Below are 10555 nucleotides of genomic sequence, written 5' to 3' on the forward strand. Positions count from 1 at the left end.
TATGGCATGGTAAAACACTCCCTCAAAACACTGTCCTAGAAGCTCAGCTTTGCAGTACGGTTCAAAAAAACACAATTAGGTACTTATTATTTAATGGATGACTGTCAATGGCCTCTGGGAATTACAACCTGGATCACTATGGGCAGTAAGCGTAAGTCTGTAACTTCCAGCCATTTTCCATGAACTATCTTCCACTTCATGACTGCAATCAGGTACAGAAATACAACATCACTGGCTTTTACAATGCAAATTGAGTCATCTCTACGTAGCGTGTTCAGCGTAAATGTCCTCAAATGCATAAAATGAGGCACAGTGAACAAAAAATGCGCACAATTAGTTACGCAGAGCACGGAAGGGGTGTTTGCTCAGACAGACTCTGAGCACCATCTGGGAGACAAGTGTTTAGTTTCGCAACAGATTGCATAATTTTCATGTAGAATCTGGAGAAAAGCTCTAAATGCTTTAATAGATAGTTGATTTAACATTACGTTTAATCTTTGTTTTGTGTTGTCTTAAAGGCTATGCATATGTTTTGAATGACAGAAGTAGTCATTAGCTTATTACAGTGCTCATCCCTTTGCACAATTTGCTTTCTTTTCTTCTCATTGTGTGTGTCTGTGTGCATGCAATATTTCACCTTACAGAGTTCGTTTTCACAGCACATTGTAATTAATCTTAGTAAAAGCCAAGCATCTACTGCATATGCATGCCACTTGATTGATTGGATTAAAAATTTAACGTTACAGTTCATACATTAGCAATATTTCAATATAACATATACCAAGGACTCTACTATCAATAATAACAATACTTCAAGAACAACACAAATTAACACCTGAAGCATAAAGAATGACCTTGAGTGAATGAAATGCTTTCCCTAAATCACACTGCTTAAAATGTATGTGAACTGAGCACCATGTTTACGTGCTAAAAAAGCTGTAGAAAGCACTGCCCTTCAGAGCAGGGAGATTCCACAGAAAGAATTTCTCACTCAGAGCATTTTAGAAATAGCATAATGTTTAGAAACACTGCATTTTGTTTGGGTTTTTTAGTGGTATCCAACTAAATTTCTCTGCTATACCATTGTAAAAAGTGATGCATAGAACTTTTTTCACTTTTCTTCTTGCACAAGTTAATAAAAACCTTACAAGGCATAAACTGAGGATGCACTTTATTAGGACCAGAAACAGAGAGAAAGAAATATAATCAAAATGAGACTATGCATATTGTATAAAAAGGCATGCTGCATTATGTGACATTGTTATGACAAGATGAAATAACATCCTTCACTTGGATATCTGTTCTTCTATATCCAAAAGCAAAATTACATCAAAATACTTCCGCACTGATTGACTCGTAATGCAATACACTGCAGCATCTTTGAACCTTAAGCAATGATAATGCTTTCAAACCTGCTATAAACTGGGTCAACCGCATGAGGCAATTGTAAAAAATGATGCAGTAATTCAATTTAGCACTGTGTGAAAACTGCACAATTGCAGGATTAAAGGATCTGAAAATGAAGACAAGTGGTTCATTATTAACTCCTTAAATGTTGTTCCTTCTGCTTTTTCTGGAATGTCATCTGTTTCTAGCTTCGAATTGTAATTTCCGTGTCATGATACAGTGGGTCCATTCTACATTGCCTCTCCATAGGAGCACGTTGACGTTTCCCCAAAGGCTTAATAAAGTTTATGAAATAAGGCAGCATTCAGTATTAATTTTACCCACATAGGTAACAAAATAAATTAGAAAGAAAAAGCATTACGCGATCAAATAAAAGCTGTAGTGTGTATAAAACGTAGTCAAATAAAATAAAAAAGGAGCTGTTTAACTGGCCAAAGCAGCTTAAGCAGCTTTATAAAACTTAATGCTAAAGCTGCAGATGGAAAGTGCTTGTATGCAGAAGAGATACCTCTGTTAGTTCCTTGAAAAACGTCATCATTTGAACAGCTGGCCTCTTCTGTAACATGGTAATTTTGTAGACATCATTCCTGTGTGTGCCTAACGAGGCCGTATTCTTATTTCGTGGGCAATTCGGTGTTGTCTGTGCAGTGGAAAGGCTGTGGACCGGCACGTGTAGCTGGCAGGGCCATCCCTGTGGCGGGGCGGCCGGTCTGTCCCTGCCGAGAGCAGAACCCGTGCTCAGTTCAGAGGCAACGCCAAAACGAGGAACAGTTGAAAAGAAACCAGCCTGGGATGATTTAAAGAGCTGGGGAAGCCTAAAGATATTAAAAAAAAAAAGTGCTGCAGGGGAGTAATTGTACTTTTGCGTGTGAATCTCTAAAAAAACTCTTCTGAATTTTTTACTTTGAGAGCTTAGATAGGTTCAGTTCAATTCAGGCTGGACATCAAAAAATAAAGTTGATAGTAGGCAGAAGTATAGTCTTACTTTTGCTATAGAAAATCGTCTTTCTTCCAAATTGTAGTATGTTTGATCATACAAATTTGGAACTTAATTGGCAGAGGATAGATGCAAAATTGCATTTAGCACTTAGTGCAGGCACTAATGTGAGCGTGCTCCCAGCTGCACGTTGTGGTGCTGGCTCCAGCCACCCAACCCCAGCAGCAGCCCAGGGTACATTTAATTTTACTGTGCAGGTCTGGAGGCACATGGGACGTGGTCTGCATCAGCTACTTGTTTCAGTTTATAATTCATAATAAAATCATTGGCCAATGAGCTCAACTGCAGCGTTAGTGTTGGGGCTGTCACTGAGTCAGCACGAGATGCAAGAGAGCAGCTAAGCGCATAGAAAGGCATTCACACGAGAACACTCTGTGGCACAAACAGGTGTTGTAAGCGGAAAATATGCTAAATAAACTTTGTGACAGAAGAGTTTGTTTTGAGAATAAAGAGAGAGAAAAGGGATACAATCTTCTGTGTAAAATTATCGTGAAGATATTAATGCCTTCTCCATCTGTGGCCCAAAACATAAGTTCTTCTACTTCAGAAGTGATTGTGTATTATGATTGTAGATTTACTTTTATCTCCAGGACCAAGGAAGGGCATGGAAAACTCACCAGTTTCTTTTTTAAAAAAAGTATGTTTAATTATTTAACAGAAAATTGGCAGAAGGAGTAAGGAGAACTTTAAAATCAGAGTAGGAGCATTTTTTCCCCCTACAACCGTAATAATAATGTAGATTATATCCGTGAGATGAATTGATAAAATCCCTCATACCGTTTTCTCAGTTTTTGCAGTTTTCTCAGCTTGCTTGATGACAATGATTAAACCTTCAGGTTTGCTTATAGTCAGTCTCGTGTTTAAGTTACGGGAATTTGCAACTGGAGCTTTCATGCTCTGGAAGTGTGCTTTATTTATGAAGGGCAGCAATCAGTGCTCCTCTGGCTCCCAGACAGTTTCAAAAGGTTTTATATTGTGTGTGTGTGTCTCCTTGACACACAACTGCAGCTCTGCAACTCCCATAATTTCATAGTGTTTTGCTGTAACTTTCAAGGCGTCTTGAAACTCAGTGCCACAGTAACAGAATTTAACTGGATTTTTACTTAGCAAAATCAATATAGGTAGTTAACATCATGAAACCGAGATTAACTATAGCTTGAGATCCAGTGTCTACCAGAGCATCAGATTTCTGTTGTGGCCATGCAGCGGGAAAACTTGCAGAGATCGGTCATGGTGGGAAAGGGTGTTTGTGTGAGGTTGGGTACTGCTGCAGAGCGCAGTTCTGCTTCGGTTGGACCGTGTGAGCACAGAGATACAAGGGGGTTGATTTGGAAGGGTAATCCACGGCCTGAGCAGCAAAGGAGTGGAATATTTGGAGGACAATTCAACTGGGGCACAGCAAAATGAGGAATGGAATTACAGCAATATACTCCCACTTTTTACCGTTTCCTAAAGTTATTCGTTTGCTTATTTTGACCACTCTGTGCTTGTGAAAGCAAGATGTAGTTTGCTTTTATGCCTACCTTGCTATATGTAAGTGCTTGTTTCTCAGTAGTAATAATATGCATTTTAGGGATATGATCCAATATCTGCTGAAATCAAGAGAGAAGTTTGTTCTGCTCTCCAGCTTACTTGAAACAGATCCGGATCAGGAAAATAAGTGATACATGCAGTGTTTCTGAGTGAAACAATATGCATCAATTAACTGTGCCACAGTAAGTTCTTGGCTACATCTTTGCAAAGTGATTGCCAGTTGCTTTTGATAGGTATGAATGAAATTAAGATCTTCAGGGTTGAGCAGCACGTGTACAATCCTTAGCTGGTTTATAGGAAAAAACTTGGTTTTTATGTGGTGCACAGTAGCGAAGAAACAGCTTTTCAGAAGTAACATTTCTGTGCTAGAGCTCCTGGTAAGTAGCTGCGCATGGGCACCAGCAGAACAAGCCGTTATTGCAGGATCCCTTGGCAAAGTGACAATGTGTGCAGAAAGGAAAGCGGGTTGGCTTGCTTGGGGCGAAGCTGCGGTGGACAGAATCACAGCGTAGGTGAGAGATGACAGCAAAACCTGTAACGTGCAGAGGTGGTGAGGAACAAATGTGGACTTCTAAATTGGTTTGGTAACATAGATGCGCAATTAGAGGAAGCAAAAATTGAAGAGCCAACAAGTCCTAAGTAGAAGGCAGACCTGTGTGCTGTGCTAACGTAGTCATTTAGGCCCACAACAAGTGTCACTACGGTAATTATAATATACTGAGAAATGTGATTGGAATTTTTGAATGATGGGAGCATTGCCAACTGCTTTTGATATCGGCTGATAGCAAAAGTAACAGGCTGACAGCACCTGTTCTGAAGTCTTTACCAGCAAGAGGGGAAGATGCTTTTCAGTGGCTTTATCCTCTAGCATTTCTCCTTTCTTCTCCAGCCTCTTACGACCTTTGTAAACAAACAAGCAGCAATGATATTTTAAAGGATTAGTTGTGCCAGATATTGCTCAAGTTCACTTAAGAAGAGGTGCCGTATAAAAATTGCATTCTTCGTGTGTGAGCTTCCCCCTGTTCTGTATTTCCCATCAAGTTTGGGATTCACTTCACAAGTTTTCAAAGCAATATTATTCTCTTCTGATGCTTTTCCTAGGCACTGGTGAAGGGTTTTGCTGTCCTGCCTCTCTCCTCTGGAGCTGCAGCTTGCGTGAAACAAAAAAAAGATGATTTGCAGTAGATCAATATTCCTTAAAATGTAAACGCGCTTCTAAGTGAACAAGATTAGGCCTGGCCAGTGCTCTAATGTTACATCTCAAAGGTTATCTCAGGGGCTGCAGAAATGGTAATGATGAATCAATAAGCAGAACAAATCTCTCCCAGGCCTGACGCAGCCTCTCTGGGTACATCTGTGCCGTCGCGTGACTGGAGGGAGCTTTCTGCAAATGAGATGCACACTGGAGGAATTCAGGAAACGCAAGTGGCAGTTTCAGTGCTGGGCAGGGCCCTACGTCTGATCCCAGAGGTGAGGTTGTGCTGTCACTAATGATGCTCTTCCTGCCTAAATTGCCTTTGTAGAAAATACTCTGCTTTGCTCACCCCCCTTAGCTGGCACGCGTTGTTTCGTTTTAGTGTTAAAGCAAAGGCTGTGCCTGAATTATAGCTTTGATTAAAGCGAATCATTTTTATACAGTGTTTTGGGGTGAAATGGGCAGTTTCAAGTCCTGCAAATGTATGCAGAGTATTTTGCTCTCTCCCACACTGTTACTGGGTGTGAACAAGCCCAGCTTGCTTGTGTCCATTTGATAGCTTTATAAGAAAATGAGTCAGGATTATACTGCTAGACCTCCACAGCCGGCTTTCTGTCTCACAGGGCTTGAGGGACCCGTGTAAATCTCTGGAGATACGGAGCTCAGGGGCTGGTTTGTGTTCTGCCTTAAACTGGCGTGTTTTTCAGATGTTTTGCCGGGTTGAGGATCCGGGGTACGTTGAACGCCTCAGCGGCTGAACACTGAGTGTGTGCATTTACAAGGCAAGCAGGAATCCTGCTGTATTTATTAATAATCTGAGATGCACAGAAAGCCTGAAATGGCGTGACATTCATAAAACATAAGAAGAGTTCAGGTGCTGCACACTGGGATCTTACAATTCCATTACCATAAGCGCCTTCCACCTTTGTTTGTGAATGGCCATCTCATTCATGGAGTCCCTCTTTGTTTTCCTGTCCAAGCTATTCTTTTGTGTTAGTTAAAACCCAAACAATTAAGTCTATGAAAGCGTGCTCAAGCTTCTGTGCACACCCAGCTGAAAACTGGGCCAAATGACCAAAACCCGTTAGCAGAGATGCAAGCTTTGTCACCGGAATAGAATGACTGAATATGAAATTTGTTATTGGGAAGCACAGTGACCTTTAAATTACGCCGTTCCTTTTATGTGCTTCTGACAGGGTTTTTTGAAGAAAGAAAATTCAATGAGTTACAAGGCACATAAATGCAACACTTGAAAATAGTGTCTTAAGATGTTTGATTCTTAAATGAAATGTTAGTGCTGTGTATCTCTATGATTTTACCATGAATGTGACACCTAAAACTACATCTCCTCCAATCTTCAGTGCACTAACTTGCTTCTTGGAATGCTGGACTTGCACCACCTGTGTTGAACCCACACAACAGAACTGTGTGCAGAGAACCGCTGCAAGAAAGCACAAAACCGAACATAAGCGTTGTCACAGGTAAGAGACGGCAGTGAATCACGGGCAAGTGCAGAGCTGTCGGGGAAAAAACAAGCCAGTCCGAAGGAGATTCAGCTGTAGTGTCAGGCCCTCTGCAGATGGACAGAGGAGTGGAGAAGAAATGGCTTCAGCCAGGAGAAGGCACGTGTTGGGGGTGAAAAGAAAGCCTTATCCTTGTTGGACGGCCCAGTTTAAAAAGTGTATTTATCTACGGAGTTAACTTTATCAGCTCCACTAACTGCACTCCAGTGAGAGATAAGAAGATAATTAAAATTACCACCATGCTTAATCAACTTGCCAGCATAGGGATACTCTCTTGAATTGGGGCACAATTAAATTAAGCTTAACTTCTTCCAAATATATGCAAGAAGGAGACATCTGGCAAAGCCCAGCTGAAAATGCACAGAGCTGCATCACGACAGTCTCCAAGGACAAAGGAAATGGCAAGTCCTTTAGTCTTGGGTTTGCAATCCAGACTACCCGTCACAAAAAATAGTACTGAATTATTGCTAAATCACTAAACTAGTGATTTCACTCATTTACCCATATATACATACATATATATGAAAACATGCATAACGTACATGATTTTAAAATGTTTCTGTAAGCGTCTCGACTAGTTGTGTTTCACAACAATTTAGAACTGCAATTAAAAGGTCTGAAACTGATATAAAAGGAAACAGACTAATTGAGCTAATCAGAGACAAGTTCAAGGCCCTCCTGGCCTTCAAATCTATAGCTCTATGAGAGGGAGTCATTGAGTATTTGCTGAATCTAAGGACATTAATAATCTGCAGTTACAGTTCTGTCCATCTACAAGGGGCATCAAAGGATTATTTTTTGCAATATGCCCAGAAGTTAACTAGCAGAATCCCTATTAATTTTACTGAATCAGAAAGCTGAGAAGACCTGCTAAGGCCACAGCTGGAACTAATCACAGCCAGATTACACGTTGCAATTCTAGACTCCTAATCTCCAGGCATCTGCTAAAAACTCAGTGAAGACAAAAAGGCTTCCATTGAGACGGGGTCCGAAACAAGCGCTATGACTGGCAGTTGTGCTTTCACACTCTGAGAAGTCAGAATGCTGTACAAATCATTCAGAATGGAAGTAAATCATTATCTTTTCTTATTTTTCTCTACAATAGGAATTTTGACGAATATTTTCAAACGTGCTCCAGTGGGGAAAAAAGCAAAAGTCAAATTGTTGTGTGAAATTTTACTCTTTGAGTCCTGAACACATTCTTCTGAAGAGTTAATCACGTAATTAGCGCGGTATCACATCTGTCCATGCTGGACTGCCTCTCCACAGAAAACCAGGGATGCTCGCATTAATCCCAAAACCATCCTGACATGTTCACTTCTATTTTCTTCCATTGGCAATCAAAGGCGTGTGCTTTCGAGGGAAAGAACATTCTAATATCTGCATCATCTTTGCCACTTTCCTTTCAAACTGACAGGAGTGCATCATTTCTCTGTCGTGTTCTGCTGCTCTTACGCAAGAGCGGGTCGTGAAACCAGGACTCCCGCTGACGCAGGATCTGAGACAGGCTTAAGATTTTAGAGGAGGTTCAGAGAAACCCTTCAAAAGCTGGAAGCTTTGAGCCATGCTCAATTGCTGCTGTCTGCAGATTTAATCTTTCCAGCAGCTGATCTTCCCTTTATCCTGCGTGACCAGTCTTCTCCCATAGGAGAAATGGTGCTTCTAGCTTTTCTAAAATTCTGTAACTTTTACTCCCAAAGTGGCACAAAAATGGGTCATACTTTGAATGCTGTTGACACTGTCTTCCCAGACTTATTTATTGCTTTATCATGCAGATGGTTGTATGTAAGAAAACATGCTTGTTAGATGTACATTTTAGCTGCTTGGAGTCTCTGTCTGTATGTCATATCTAACCTAAAGCCACCACAGGATAACATTTACGCTTTCATTTAAAAATAAGTAAGCAGATGGGACCTCTCTCCTCCATTGAGTAGTAAATTAAAAACAAAAGTAACAATATTTTTAATGTTGTACTCTGCAGAGATGAGAGTTTGGCACTATGACATCTGGTCTAGTCTGAGTATTCCAGGAGCTGCTGTACAGCATTTACTAAAACACTGAAATGAAGCCTGCTAATATTATTGTTGCAAAACGTGCACACAGAAAATCTGTGCTTACTCACTCCTCAGCAAGAGAGAAAGGCTGACTATAGGCTTAGTTACTTTCATGACATTATGTCAAATGATAATCACTGTAGTTGAAAAGCTGCCATACAAAGTCCATTTGAGATTATCTGTCCAGGAGAGCAAGGGGAAAGAGAAAAGGAAGAAAAGAGACACCAGTCTCCCAGTTTGTATCTTTGAAAAATTTCTCCCCAAGTAAACAGCTTTTTCTCAGTAATATATAGAACTTAAATTTTCTGTGCACCTTCAACCATCGGGGCAAGTTATTGGGATTCCAGTGAATATTCAGAATGTTTCTTCAATAGGCAGAGACTTCACAGTGCCCAGAAAGTGACAATATTGATGTAATTTTTGTTCTGTATTTATAAACTATGAAACCTTGTCATTCCTAACCAGACACAAAGCAGGACTAGTACATGATTAAATAACTGTTGAGAGTTCAACATTACACACCATAGATATGCCACAAAATTGAAATGCCTCTTCTATCAAAATACAAGTAAACACACTAAATAGATAAATGGGCAGATTGCAGTTCCCAGGAAATAATGCCTTTTGCTCTAGCGTGGAATAAAACGGTCTCGTTTGTAAGTCATCAACTCTAAATCTGGTCAAAAAATGACCTGCTGGAAGGTGTTGCGGTTAGCAGTTGTTCTCAGAGCTGATGTCAGTAAGGAAATGAGGAGAGGCGCTCCGTTCCCGGCTGCACTGGGGGAAGCGAGCTCTGTTCCTTGCGTGATCGCTGCCTGAACTGCGGGCGGGTCACAGCTCTGCTGCTTGCACAGAGCGCCTGAGAGGAATGAGGTTAGTGTTAGTAGTATTTCTGAATGGCATTTATATGGTGCTTTGAAAAAAAAAACAAATTTATGTGATTTGTTTGGGGCAGGGGGTGGTTTTTCCAGCAAGTAAAGAGTTCAGCTGAGAGTGAGAGAATGAATTTGTCTCTTATCCTTTAGTTTTTAGTTAGGAACCGAGAGTCACGAGGGCTGTGGTCAGTAGGAACAGGACAGTTGCCATCCAGCTCTGTCCATCCCACTGTCTGTTCATGAGCTCTAACGTTGCTTAGAAAGGGGATGATCTCTTGGATTTTTCAGGAAAAAAAGACTCTTGGCAAATCCAGCCAAAATATAAGCTCTTTTTATATACTTACGTGGCCTTTTAAGGGAAAATTAGCACTGTATCAACCTGAAAGCCTTTCTTTTTTCAGTGTGATCGTATTTAGGGCTTCATAAGCACTGACCTTCTGCTTCTAGCTAAGGAGAATGAACCGTTAGTAATACTGATTAGAGAAATAGCAAGCCTTGTGTTTATTCAAAGGTTACACAATTACTTTAGTTGATATATTTTGTTCTGTGACAATAATGATACAATATTTTACACAAAAATAATAGATAATATTGTGAATGCTGATGTTCTGAGGAATTGTACCGAGAGAAGAAAAAACTCTTATTTGTTGTTCACTGTCATACAGATTTGCTCTGCAGTAGGAGCTGTCGGTAATTCCGTCTGCATGGTGACCCTGGTGCTCTGTGCCGTTGCAGCGCAACACCAAAACTGATGCAATTTTAGAATTTAGACCATAATGTGGAAAATGAACTTTCCTCCGGAATCAGTCTGTACTTTCATTGCTGGTAGCGAGTACATAACATTCAAAGGACTTGGAGCCCTGTTCTTTCCAGACACCTACTGTATTCCATAGCCAGATGGGTCAAGCTCATTTTTTTCATTAAGAATTTTGAACAAAGAAATCTTAGTGTTGTTTTCTTTCACTTTTCAG

General features: G+C 40.5%; 1 long non-coding RNA gene across 3 annotated transcripts in view; it reads left to right on the forward strand.

Annotated features, from left to right (window-relative positions):
• Positions 1-10555, forward strand: part of LOC110362295 (uncharacterized) — a 263471-nt gene that overhangs the window by 222640 nt on the left and 30276 nt on the right. The window lies entirely within an intron of this gene.

The sequence above is a fragment of the Columba livia genome, chromosome 13, assembly GCF_036013475.1.
Source record: "Columba livia isolate bColLiv1 breed racing homer chromosome 13, bColLiv1.pat.W.v2, whole genome shotgun sequence".
NCBI classification, from domain to species: Eukaryota; Metazoa; Chordata; class Aves; order Columbiformes; family Columbidae; genus Columba; species Columba livia.